Source organism: Rhinoderma darwinii, assembly GCF_050947455.1.
Source record: "Rhinoderma darwinii isolate aRhiDar2 chromosome 5 unlocalized genomic scaffold, aRhiDar2.hap1 SUPER_5_unloc_16, whole genome shotgun sequence".
Classification (NCBI taxonomy): Eukaryota; Metazoa; Chordata; class Amphibia; order Anura; family Rhinodermatidae; genus Rhinoderma; species Rhinoderma darwinii.
This window is the reverse complement of record NW_027461772.1, coordinates 321,678-336,336: the sequence shown is the minus strand read 5'-3', so window position 1 is coordinate 336,336 and position 14,659 is coordinate 321,678. Positions and strand designations below refer to the sequence as shown.

At 39.7% G+C, this 14,659-nt stretch overlaps 1 pseudogene; it reads right to left on the bottom strand.

The window, feature by feature from the left end:
* Positions 1-1,210: 1,210 nt before the first annotated feature.
* LOC142685991 (U2 spliceosomal RNA) lies at positions 1,211-1,352 on the bottom strand (annotated as a pseudogene).
* Positions 1,353-14,659: the final 13,307 nt, after the last annotated feature.

The following is a 14,659-nucleotide window of genomic DNA, read 5'->3' as shown; positions in this document are numbered from 1 at the left end:
TTTCATCGCAAAAATAACAAGCATTTCTAATTGTTCCTGCTTCAGGGTTTCACCATCCCATTCGCTTTTAACCTCTTCCACCAACCAAGGTGGTATGCTAAATCTTTCCATAAAGCGGAAAAAATGTTTTGACAAATGCGATTCTATTCTTTCACGCAAATCCTCTATATCCGCCTTCTCCCGTAAAATCATAACCTCTCTCATTATCTTCTTTCTTTCTTCACTTTCTTCTTTAGATATTTTAGCTTTCTCAATTTTTCTTTTTTCAGCCATTTTTTCTTTCCCCATATCTATATCTTTAACACTTTCTCCTCCACTATTCTCCATTTTTTCCGTTACTGAAGCAACCTCTTCAACATTCGATTTACTTTTCTCCATACTCGTTCCACTCTCTTGTTGCACTCCTCTTCTATGTCTCTTTGGACATATCCTGAAGACATGCCCAGCCTCTCCACACATGTTACAAATCTTTTCCTCTTTGCAGTCTTGGTAGCTATGGCCTTCCTGCAAACATTTCGTACAGACAGTCTTTTGACATTCTGCTGTATTGTGCCCATATTTCTTACAGTTCCTGCAAAAAATGTCCATCCCAGAAAAGAACAAATCTCCAGTCGTGTTTCCAATTTTAAAGCGAGCTGGTGGGGTTACCATTTTTCCTGAAGTTCTGTCCAGTTTCATTGAACAAAAAAATCTCCATTTCCCGGTCCAAAAGCCAAATTCATTCAGAACTTTGCCTTTCTCCACAACTTTCTCGCAATACTTTCCTAGGAATATACTAATATCCTCCTCTTCAACATATGGCGAGTACATCTTGACGGTCACAAGTCGCTGCCACACAGGAAAGTGTGGTACCATCACCACACCTCCCAACTTAGGATCTTCACGTGACTTCAACATGATTCCCAAAAACTTCAAATACGTTTCTTCATTGATGAACGTGACGTCATAAACACCTCTCCGTGGGTAGTCCATTACAGCCAGTATGTCCTCCTTGCTCAGCCGAAACAGTCCCAGCAACAAATCTTCGCTCAGAAAACGCAGGTCTTTCTTGGTCCTTTCCAGTTCCGTCACCGTAAAACGAACAGCATTCCTGGTCTTCATATATTCCGGTATGGCCTCCATTCTGATGGTTTTCAGGATAAACCTTCAACACCGAGGTGTCAGGTGGGTGATCGCTCCTCGTTGCCCTGGACTAATCCTCCTCCCCAATAGCAGCAGAGGGGTGAAGTCTCTTGTAAAAGAGACGATCCCCCCAGGCCAAGGAAAAGGGTACCAGGGCACCTCCTGACCAAGAAACAAGGCAATACCCTAAAGTACTACACTTGATCTTAGCCAAAAGGCCGAGAAGCGATAACCCGAATGGGCCTGGCGTTGACCGAGCCTGCCTAATACTGCTGTTCACCCCTTGCAGCGATTCAGCCTACTTCTAGGCAATTCCATGGGGCCTTTATAAACCTAGAAACGGAGTCCGACACACCAAGGTTTGGTTAAAAATGACAAATTTTATTAGAACAGATAACAAAAGACATTTAAAAGTTAAAGATGATGGCCACAGTGTGAAAAGGATGCCAGACAGTGATGTAGGCAATGTTAGAGTTGTAATACATTAAATAACAAAGTGACAAGGGGAAGAAATGAGCAATTCCTAATTCATAAATGAATGAATAAATGAAATAACTAAATAAATGAATAAATAAATATATAAATAAATAAATATGAGTGTAGCTATAGTGCACACAGTCCTGCACCCAGTGTAATGGGTGAGGATCACACCAGGCGGTGATATTAATCACAGCCAGATGCAGGAGTTGGAGAGAGCAACAGTCCACTCGCACATGTATAACCATCAAAGGAATACATGCATAGAAGGAACGGCTGAAATAGCTGAAATGAAGCAAAACGTCTTACCCATGTCACAGTTGGCACTGTCTGGCATCAACCCCGACGCGCGTTTCGGCCCTCGAGCCTTCGTCTGGGGGTGGTGTCAGAAAGTGAAAAGACCACATTTAAACCAACAAAAGCCAATAAAACAGCAGGGGAGCAGCTGTGGCTGCTTGAAATCATTGTTGACACATGATGTGTCGCGGCCCGACAGTCCGGTACATCATCCGCCGGAAACGGAGCAGGGACGAGGATCTGGTGTCCCGCGACCCAGTCCGGCCAGGGACACAGACAGCCGGAAAAGAAGTTCCGGCGTATCAGCATCCCAGGCACGACCCTGGACCCAGGAGGACGAGAGCCACGCCTCCATGTTATTCCGGCCGCGGCAGCGAAATCCCAGACCGCCAGGCCGCGCATGCGCACTGAACAAAGATAGAGCAACGAACATCATAGGGGAAACAGAGTATACATATATCAGATTGCAAGTGCCAGAATAATAATGAAATGTTTGGATGAATTTAATCACAGTATGTATGGCACAGAAAAACAAAATATATAAATTTAAATAAAACAAATTGAATAAATAGATGAAATGAATGCAAAAATATATATACAATATGTGAAAAATATAATAAAAATAAATGTTAATAAGAATAAATATGAAAATAAAAATAAATATAAATAAAAATAAATATGAATTAAAAAAATAAATAAATAAATAAATAAATAAAATAAAAAATAATAAAAAGTAAAAAATAAAAAATATATATAATAAAAGAATGTGTGTAAAGAATATATATAACAGAATTGGAAAAATGAATGAAAACATAATAATAAAATAAATATAAATATTGCATTGGTTACAATTTATTCATTCTTTGTTCGACTGTCCCTACTGCTTTCCCTACCGCAATTCCATAGTATAAACAAATAAGAAAATATAAAAGGATATTGCATGTATGCGTATGTGCACAAATCCAAAGAAATTTCCATATATTTTCTCTCAGACCAAACATAGGCAGATGCAATCAGATAGATCCACATAATTCCAATATTACAGTTTGGTTTAAATCGAGATATACAAGTACAAGTTGTTAAAAAGGGGGGGCCATGTGAGCGCATACCCAAATATATACATGAAAATATAAAAATATATATATATATATATACACACACATACATGAACCAGAAATATAAATATAAAAACTAGTGGTTATGTGACCTATAAAGAATGTATAACAACTGTTATATGTGTTAAAAAATCTATATATATATATATATATATATATATATGTGGTGTGATATATACATATATGTGCGCCCACTCATATGTACAAAAAATGTATATCAAGATTCATGTATAATATGTACACACAATACATTCAGAAAATATCAACATATATGAATACAATAATTTAATACACTATAGTCAAGACCCAAGAAAACGTGAAAAAGTGTGTTATCCAAAATTATGATGGCACTGTTTCACGCACCAATGATGAATGTGATGTGAAAGTGTATGTACTACTAGATAAGTGATAGTGACTAAAGAATGCTAAATAGGTACATAATTGAACTAAAAATCAGGATATGTAGATGGTGTAAAATTAGGAATATAAAACGTATGTGTGTGTATGCGTGCAAAGATAAAGAGATAAAATAAGGTAAGTGAAGGGTGTACGTGTGTAGGTGTATGTGTGTGTATGACAATAATCATAAGGTGAGAAAATTAATAGAAGAAATCCATTTGAATAATATAATAAAATAGTGTAAAAAGCACACTTGAATAATTCCTGCGGATACAGGAAACTGATATTGACACCCAACTATGCAAATTTACACTAATAATGCATATTTAAATATTTACACATATTAATATCATATCCCCATGATTTTCTGCATGTCCATTGTTGAAAAATGGTTGAGTAAATCCCCTAGAATAAACTGTCTAGAGATCAAATAAGGAAGTTGTTATGGTCTCAGGAGGTCATTAAATGTTAGATCACAGCAAGTTCGAAAACGATCATCTGTAACATTAAAAATAAAAATTAGGAAAATAAAATAAAAATTAGAAACGACAGTGACTTAATCGTTGCTAGAATAAAAACTGACACCATGGGAAAACCCGACACCCCTATAAAAATGCTGCAAATCCCAAATTTTCGTTCAGGCCATTCGGTTGTACTGTCTTTAATTTCCAGATCCATCTGGATTCCAATTTTGCCAGTTTTTTCATTATTGAACCACCTCTCAAGTCAGTCTTTACACAATCAATGCCTTTGACTTTGAGGGCTCTGGATTCACATCCATGATACGTAAAGAAATGCCTCGGGAGAGTTTTTAATAAATCAATGTTTTCTGGGGCAGTGCCCCTCGCTGCCTCTATGCTGTTCACGTGTTCCCTTGTTCTAATTTTGAGTTCTCTACTGGTAAGACCAATGTAGATCTTTGGGCACGGACACCAGGCGTAATAAATCACACCCTTAGTACCACAGTTGATTGGCCACGTGATTTTGTATGTCATCTGGCCAGTTGAATCCACAAATTCATCACTGTTAGCCACATTTGGGCAGGCTATGCATCTTCCGCAGGGGCGACAGCCCCATTTTGGTTTTGATGCTCCAAAGATTGGTTTTATACTTTGGGGTTGGTGGTAACTGTGGACAAGGGTATCCCGAAGATTCCTTGCTCTTCTCGATGCTACCGCAGGTTTTGAAGGGAGAATTTTTGATAAGGTAGCATCGGTTTGTAATATTGACCAATGTTTGGCCAAACATTTCCTCATCTGTCCCCATCTGTCATGGTAAGTGGTAACATACCTGATTGTCGAATCCACATTTCTCTTGGTGCTGGAGTGAAGAAGTTGGGTCCGTGTCGAACGCCTTGCCCTCTCGTATGCCCTGTTGATACATCTTCTGTTGTATCCCCTGTCAAGAAAACGTTGTTTAAGATTCTTGGCCTGTAACTCGAAGTCATCATTAGATGAGCATAGCCTTTTAATCCTCAAAAACTGGCCGATAGGGATGGCACGGATCAGATGACTAGGGTGCGAAGATGAGGCATGTAAGTATGCATTAACTGACGTATCCTTTCTATGTATATCTGTCCTGATATACCCGTCGTTATCCCGTCTGATCAATACGTCCAGAAAATCAATAGCTACTTCACTAGTTTTCCAGGTCAGGTGAATGTTCAGATCATTGATGTTAAGATTTCTCATGAAAAGAGCAAATTCATCACTGGTGCCATGCCAAATAATAAAGATATCATCAATGAACCTGGTCCAAAGGACCACCTTGTCCATTGATGATATCCGATCAGATAGGAACAGATCCCTCTCCCACAGCCCCAGGAACAGGTTGGCATATGAAGGTGCGCAGGCTGCCCCCATTGCCGTGCCCTGGAGCTGTAGGTAGAAGGATCCGTTAAAGGTGAAGAAGTTGTGCGTGAGCACAAATTCTAGAAGGGTGAGAATAAGCTGAGACATAGATGGATGACTGTCAGTCATCCCCAGAAAGTATGACACTGCTTGGAGGCCATCCTGGTGTCGGATGTTAGTGTATAAGGATTCTACGTCACACGTAGCAAGCAGCATATTGGGTTCTAATTGAATCCCTTCCAGTCTTTTAAGAAGGTCTGAGGAGTCCCTGAGATATGATGGTAAAGTCTCAACCATGGGCTTCAGTATAGCATCAATATACTTACTTATGTTGTCGCTTAAGTTGCCTCTTCCCGATATGATAGGACGCCCTGGTGGTAGTTTGGGGTCTTTATGTATCTTGGGTAATAAGTATAGGCTTGCTACTGTGGGATCCTGTACCATGAGACATTCAATAAGGGCCGCAGAGATAATACCCTCATTTTGAGCTTCTTTTAATATATCGTCGAGCAAACTACTGAAAGAGGAGAGAGGATTAAAAGTCAGCTTTTTATAACAGGTCGTGTTTCTCAGTTGCCGATATGCTTCCCGTTCATACATAACCCTCGGCCATATCACTATATTGCCCCCCTTATCTGCGGGTTTAATTACAGTATCCTCGAGCGTTTGCAATCTCTTTAGGCTCCTCCGTTCAGCACGGGTTAGATTGTCATGTTTGATACCCGTGGATATTCTCTCGAAATCCCGGGCTACCAATTTAACAAATAAGTCGATTGGTGGGCATATAGTGAATGGGGGAAATTTGGAAGATCGTTTTCTTATAGTTTGAGGGATCGTACCTGTCTCAGGATTTTGTTGTTCTTTAAGTAGCTGTTGTAAAGACTGTAAAGCCTCTCTTTCTTCCGGTGTGTCAAAAATCTCATCTTCCTTCCTGTGGAACCATCTTTTGAAGATCAGTCCTCTGGCAAATAGATGTAAGTCCTTTACCGCTGTGAAGGTGTCAAAATGGGAAGAGGGTGCAAAGGTCAATCCCTTGGACAATACCCCAATATCTGTAGGGGACAAATAATGGGTAGAAAGATTAATTACCTGCATTCTCGGGTTTTCGGGCAAATGGGTGGCCATTTGGTTGCGCCAGCCTTCTCCTCTTTGTCTATTGGCTGGATCATGATTAAATGTCTGCATCCGTTGTTCGCCACCCCTACCTCTCTGCCGACTCTTCTGTCTAAACGTATTTGGTCTCCTGTAATCTATTCCACTCCGTGTCCTGCCTCTCTGCGCATTGTCTTCAGACTCTGACATGGAGCTCGCTGATGACACAGAGGGAGATCTTCTTCCATCCGCACTGAATTGTTTGGGATATTGCCACCTGTACATGCGGTTTGTTAACTTATCGTTCAGGTCTCGTTGGAATTTACGACTTTTGATGTCTTGAATATTTTTCTCCCATTTGTCCATCTCAAGATCAAGTTGTTGGAATGTGTTGATCCACTCCTCATCACTCAACTTGGTCTTGAGTTCAGTCTGTGTGTTTTCGATCTCAACGTTAAGCATCTCAAGTGTCTGCTTATCCAGACCAATCAGCAGTTCCATGAACGTTTGGGATGACGTCCTGCAAGTGTCCTCCCACCGGGAGACAAAGCATTCGTCCAAACTGTTGAGGGTCGGGAAGACCTGAATCCTGAGTCCTCTGGGTATAAGGCCTCTCTGTAGATATTTCTCCAAAAAGGCCTTATTCCACCAGGTTTTGGTTCGCTTGTGAAATAATGACTTGAGGTTATTTTTAATAGCAGCTATGTTACCCCGGGTGTCGGGATCTCCCACTGTGGGATCATCTTTAAAGACCAAGTCTAACTTGGTCAACCAGGATCTTTCCCTGGCCTTGAAGTCCATGCTGGTGGACCTCCCAGAATCTGCAAAGAAAACAGAACATGAAAGTACTATACCTATATGGAGAGCACCAAAAGAGCAGCGCCAGCCAAACCCAAGTCCCAAAGGTTAAACATTAATAAGATGAATATCTATTGTATGCATATAAGATAAAGGGACAAAGAAAAAAGGGCGGGGGGCGGGACTTACAAGCCCTAAATGAGCATGATGGTAACGGTGGGGATACACTCTAAATGAATTATAAACCTAGAAACGGAGTCCGACACACCAAGGTTTGGTTAAAAATGACAAATTTTATTAGAACAGATAACAAAAGACATTTAAAAGTTAAAGATGATGGCCACAGTGTGAAAAGGATGCCAGACAGTGATGTAGGCAATGTTAGAGTTGTAATACATTAAATAACAAAGTGACAAGGGGAAGAAATGAGCAATTCCTAATTCATAAATGAATGAATAAATGAAATAACTAAATAAATGAATAAATAAATATATAAATAAATAAATATGAGTGTAGCTATAGTGCACACAGTCCTGCACCCAGTGTAATGGGTGAGGATCACACCAGGCGGTGATATTAATCACAGCCAGATGCAGGAGTTGGAGAGAGCAACAGTCCACTCGCACATGTATAACCATCAAAGGAATACATGCATAGAAGGAACGGCTGAAATAGCTGAAATGAAGCAAAACGTCTTACCCATGTCACAGTTGGCACTGTCTGGCATCAACCCCGACGCGCGTTTCGGCCCTCGAGCCTTCGTCTGGGGGTGGTGTCAGAAAGTGAAAAGACCACATTTAAACCAACAAAAGCCAATAAAACAGCAGGGGAGCAGCTGTGGCTGCTTGAAATCATTGTTGACACATGATGTGTCGCGGCCCGACAGTCCGGTACATCATCCGCCGGAAACGGAGCAGGGACGAGGATCTGGTGTCCCGCGACCCAGTCCGGCCAGGGACACAGACAGCCGGAGAAGAAGTTCCGGCGTATCAGCATCCCAGGCACGACCCTGGACCCAGGAGGACGAGAGCCACGCCTCCATGTTATTCCGGCCGCGGCAGCGAAATCCCAGACCGCCAGGCCGCGCATGCGCACTGAACAAAGATAGAGCAACGAACATCATAGGGGAAACAGAGTATACATATATCAGATTGCAAGTGCCAGAATAATAATGAAATGTTTGGATGAATTTAATCACAGTATGTATGGCACAGAAAAACAAAATATATAAATTTAAATAAAACAAATTGAATAAATAGATGAAATGAATGCAAAAATATATATACAATATGTGAAAAATATAATAAAAATAAATGTTAATAAGAATAAATATGAAAATAAAAATAAATATAAATAAAAATAAATATGAATTAAAAAAATAAATAAATAAATAAATAAATAAAATAAAAAATAATAAAAAGTAAAAAATAAAAAATATATATAATAAAAGAATGTGTGTAAAGAATATATATAACAGAATTGGAAAAATGAATGAAAACATAATAATAAAATAAATATAAATATTGCATTGGTTACAATTTATTCATTCTTTGTTCGACTGTCCCTACTGCTTTCCCTACCGCAATTCCATAGTATAAACAAATAAGAAAATATAAAAGGATATTGCATGTATGCGTATGTGCACAAATCCAAAGAAATTTCCATATATTTTCTCTCAGACCAAACATAGGCAGATGCAATCAGATAGATCCACATAATTCCAATATTACAGTTTGGTTTAAATCGAGATATACAAGTACAAGTTGTTAAAAAGGGGGGGCCATGTGAGCGCATACCCAAATATATACATGAAAATATAAAAATATATATATATATATATACACACACATACATGAACCAGAAATATAAATATAAAAACTAGTGGTTATGTGACCTATAAAGAATGTATAACAACTGTTATATGTGTTAAAAAATCTATATATATATATATATATATATATATATATGTGGTGTGATATATACATATATGTGCGCCCACTCATATGTACAAAAAATGTATATCAAGATTCATGTATAATATGTACACACAATACATTCAGAAAATATCAACATATATGAATACAATAATTTAATACACTATAGTCAAGACCCAAGAAAACGTGAAAAAGTGTGTTATCCAAAATTATGATGGCACTGTTTCACGCACCAATGATGAATGTGATGTGAAAGTGTATGTACTACTAGATAAGTGATAGTGACTAAAGAATGCTAAATAGGTACATAATTGAACTAAAAATCAGGATATGTAGATGGTGTAAAATTAGGAATATAAAACGTATGTGTGTGTATGCGTGCAAAGATAAAGAGATAAAATAAGGTAAGTGAAGGGTGTACGTGTGTAGGTGTATGTGTGTGTATGACAATAATCATAAGGTGAGAAAATTAATAGAAGAAATCCATTTGAATAATATAATAAAATAGTGTAAAAAGCACACTTGAATAATTCCTGCGGATACAGGAAACTGATATTGACACCCAACTATGCAAATTTACACTAATAATGCATATTTAAATATTTACACATATTAATATCATATCCCCATGATTTTCTGCATGTCCATTGTTGAAAAATGGTTGAGTAAATCCCCTAGAATAAACTGTCTAGAGATCAAATAAGGAAGTTGTTATGGTCTCAGGAGGTCATTAAATGTTAGATCACAGCAAGTTCGAAAACGATCATCTGTAACATTAAAAATAAAAATTAGGAAAATAAAATAAAAATTAGAAACGACAGTGACTTAATCGTTGCTAGAATAAAAACTGACACCATGGGAAAACCCGACACCCCTATAAAAATGCTGCAAATCCCAAATTTTCGTTCAGGCCATTCGGTTGTACTGTCTTTAATTTCCAGATCCATCTGGATTCCAATTTTGCCAGTTTTTTCATTATTGAACCACCTCTCAAGTCAGTCTTTACACAATCAATGCCTTTGACTTTGAGGGCTCTGGATTCACATCCATGATACGTAAAGAAATGCCTCGGGAGAGTTTTTAATAAATCAATGTTTTCTGGGGCAGTGCCCCTCGCTGCCTCTATGCTGTTCACGTGTTCCCTTGTTCTAATTTTGAGTTCTCTACTGGTAAGACCAATGTAGATCTTTGGGCACGGACACCAGGCGTAATAAATCACACCCTTAGTACCACAGTTGATTGGCCACGTGATTTTGTATGTCATCTGGCCAGTTGAATCCACAAATTCATCACTGTTAGCCACATTTGGGCAGGCTATGCATCTTCCGCAGGGGCGACAGCCCCATTTTGGTTTTGATGCTCCAAAGATTGGTTTTATACTTTGGGGTTGGTGGTAACTGTGGACAAGGGTATCCCGAAGATTCCTTGCTCTTCTCGATGCTACCGCAGGTTTTGAAGGGAGAATTTTTGATAAGGTAGCATCGGTTTGTAATATTGACCAATGTTTGGCCAAACATTTCCTCATCTGTCCCCATCTGTCATGGTAAGTGGTAACATACCTGATTGTCGAATCCACATTTCTCTTGGTGCTGGAGTGAAGAAGTTGGGTCCGTGTCGAACGCCTTGCCCTCTCGTATGCCCTGTTGATACATCTTCTGTTGTATCCCCTGTCAAGAAAACGTTGTTTAAGATTCTTGGCCTGTAACTCGAAGTCATCATTAGATGAGCATAGCCTTTTAATCCTCAAAAACTGGCCGATAGGGATGGCACGGATCAGATGACTAGGGTGCGAAGATGAGGCATGTAAGTATGCATTAACTGACGTATCCTTTCTATGTATATCTGTCCTGATATACCCGTCGTTATCCCGTCTGATCAATACGTCCAGAAAATCAATAGCTACTTCACTAGTTTTCCAGGTCAGGTGAATGTTCAGATCATTGATGTTAAGATTTCTCATGAAAAGAGCAAATTCATCACTGGTGCCATGCCAAATAATAAAGATATCATCAATGAACCTGGTCCAAAGGACCACCTTGTCCATTGATGATATCCGATCAGATAGGAACAGATCCCTCTCCCACAGCCCCAGGAACAGGTTGGCATATGAAGGTGCGCAGGCTGCCCCCATTGCCGTGCCCTGGAGCTGTAGGTAGAAGGATCCGTTAAAGGTGAAGAAGTTGTGCGTGAGCACAAATTCTAGAAGGGTGAGAATAAGCTGAGACATAGATGGATGACTGTCAGTCATCCCCAGAAAGTATGACACTGCTTGGAGGCCATCCTGGTGTCGGATGTTAGTGTATAAGGATTCTACGTCACACGTAGCAAGCAGCATATTGGGTTCTAATTGAATCCCTTCCAGTCTTTTAAGAAGGTCTGAGGAGTCCCTGAGATATGATGGTAAAGTCTCAACCATGGGCTTCAGTATAGCATCAATATACTTACTTATGTTGTCGCTTAAGTTGCCTCTTCCCGATATGATAGGACGCCCTGGTGGTAGTTTGGGGTCTTTATGTATCTTGGGTAATAAGTATAGGCTTGCTACTGTGGGATCCTGTACCATGAGACATTCAATAAGGGCCGCAGAGATAATACCCTCATTTTGAGCTTCTTTTAATATATCGTCGAGCAAACTACTGAAAGAGGAGAGAGGATTAAAAGTCAGCTTTTTATAACAGGTCGTGTTTCTCAGTTGCCGATATGCTTCCCGTTCATACATAACCCTCGGCCATATCACTATATTGCCCCCCTTATCTGCGGGTTTAATTACAGTATCCTCGAGCGTTTGCAATCTCTTTAGGCTCCTCCGTTCAGCACGGGTTAGATTGTCATGTTTGATACCCGTGGATATTCTCTCGAAATCCCGGGCTACCAATTTAACAAATAAGTCGATTGGTGGGCATATAGTGAATGGGGGAAATTTGGAAGATCGTTTTCTTATAGTTTGAGGGATCGTACCTGTCTCAGGATTTTGTTGTTCTTTAAGTAGCTGTTGTAAAGACTGTAAAGCCTCTCTTTCTTCCGGTGTGTCAAAAATCTCATCTTCCTTCCTGTGGAACCATCTTTTGAAGATCAGTCCTCTGGCAAATAGATGTAAGTCCTTTACCGCTGTGAAGGTGTCAAAATGGGAAGAGGGTGCAAAGGTCAATCCCTTGGACAATACCCCAATATCTGTAGGGGACAAATAATGGGTAGAAAGATTAATTACCTGCATTCTCGGGTTTTCGGGCAAATGGGTGGCCATTTGGTTGCGCCAGCCTTCTCCTCTTTGTCTATTGGCTGGATCATGATTAAATGTCTGCATCCGTTGTTCGCCACCCCTACCTCTCTGCCGACTCTTCTGTCTAAACGTATTTGGTCTCCTGTAATCTATTCCACTCCGTGTCCTGCCTCTCTGCGCATTGTCTTCAGACTCTGACATGGAGCTCGCTGATGACACAGAGGGAGATCTTCTTCCATCCGCACTGAATTGTTTGGGATATTGCCACCTGTACATGCGGTTTGTTAACTTATCGTTCAGGTCTCGTTGGAATTTACGACTTTTGATGTCTTGAATATTTTTCTCCCATTTGTCCATCTCAAGATCAAGTTGTTGGAATGTGTTGATCCACTCCTCATCACTCAACTTGGTCTTGAGTTCAGTCTGTGTGTTTTCGATCTCAACGTTAAGCATCTCAAGTGTCTGCTTATCCAGACCAATCAGCAGTTCCATGAACGTTTGGGATGACGTCCTGCAAGTGTCCTCCCACCGGGAGACAAAGCATTCGTCCAAACTGTTGAGGGTCGGGAAGACCTGAATCCTGAGTCCTCTGGGTATAAGGCCTCTCTGTAGATATTTCTCCAAAAAGGCCTTATTCCACCAGGTTTTGGTTCGCTTGTGAAATAATGACTTGAGGTTATTTTTAATAGCAGCTATGTTACCCCGGGTGTCGGGATCTCCCACTGTGGGATCATCTTTAAAGACCAAGTCTAACTTGGTCAACCAGGATCTTTCCCTGGCCTTGAAGTCCATGCTGGTGGACCTCCCAGAATCTGCAAAGAAAACAGAACATGAAAGTACTATACCTATATGGAGAGCACCAAAAGAGCAGCGCCAGCCAAACCCAAGTCCCAAAGGTTAAACATTAATAAGATGAATATCTATTGTATGCATATAAGATAAAGGGACAAAGAAAAAAGGGCGGGGGGCGGGACTTACAAGCCCTAAATGAGCATGATGGTAACGGTGGGGATACACTCTAAATGAATTATAAACCTAGAAACGGAGTCCGACACACCAAGGTTTGGTTAAAAATGACAAATTTTATTAGAACAGATAACAAAAGACATTTAAAAGTTAAAGATGATGGCCACAGTGTGAAAAGGATGCCAGACAGTGATGTAGGCAATGTTAGAGTTGTAATACATTAAATAACAAAGTGACAAGGGGAAGAAATGAGCAATTCCTAATTCATAAATGAATGAATAAATGAAATAACTAAATAAATGAATAAATAAATATATAAATAAATAAATATGAGTGTAGCTATAGTGCACACAGTCCTGCACCCAGTGTAATGGGTGAGGATCACACCAGGCGGTGATATTAATCACAGCCAGATGCAGGAGTTGGAGAGAGCAACAGTCCACTCGCACATGTATAACCATCAAAGGAATACATGCATAGAAGGAACGGCTGAAATAGCTGAAATGAAGCAAAACGTCTTACCCATGTCACAGTTGGCACTGTCTGGCATCAACCCCGACGCGCGTTTCGGCCCTCGAGCCTTCGTCTGGGGGTGGTGTCAGAAAGTGAAAAGACCACATTTAAACCAACAAAAGCCAATAAAACAGCAGGGGAGCAGCTGTGGCTGCTTGAAATCATTGTTGACACATGATGTGTCGCGGCCCGACAGTCCGGTACATCATCCGCCGGAAACGGAGCAGGGACGAGGATCTGGTGTCCCGCGACCCAGTCCGGCCAGGGACACAGACAGCCGGAGAAGAAGTTCCGGCGTATCAGCATCCCAGGCACGACCCTGGACCCAGGAGGACGAGAGCCACGCCTCCATGTTATTCCGGCCGCGGCAGCGAAATCCCAGACCGCCAGGCCGCGCATGCGCACTGAACAAAGATAGAGCAACGAACATCATAGGGGAAACAGAGTATACATATATCAGATTGCAAGTGCCAGAATAATAATGAAATGTTTGGATGAATTTAATCACAGTATGTATGGCACAGAAAAACAAAATATATAAATTTAAATAAAACAAATTGAATAAATAGATGAAATGAATGCAAAAATATATATACAATATGTGAAAAATATAATAAAAATAAATGTTAATAAGAATAAATATGAAAATAAAAATAAATATAAATAAAAATAAATATGAATTAAAAAAATAAATAAATAAATAAATAAATAAAATAAAAAATAATAAAAAGTAAAAAATAAAAAATATATATAATAAAAGAATGTGTGTAAAGAATATATATAACAGAATTGGAAAAATGAATGAAAACATAATAATAAAATAAATATAAATATTGCATTGGTTACAATTTATTCATTCTTTGTTCGACTGTCCCT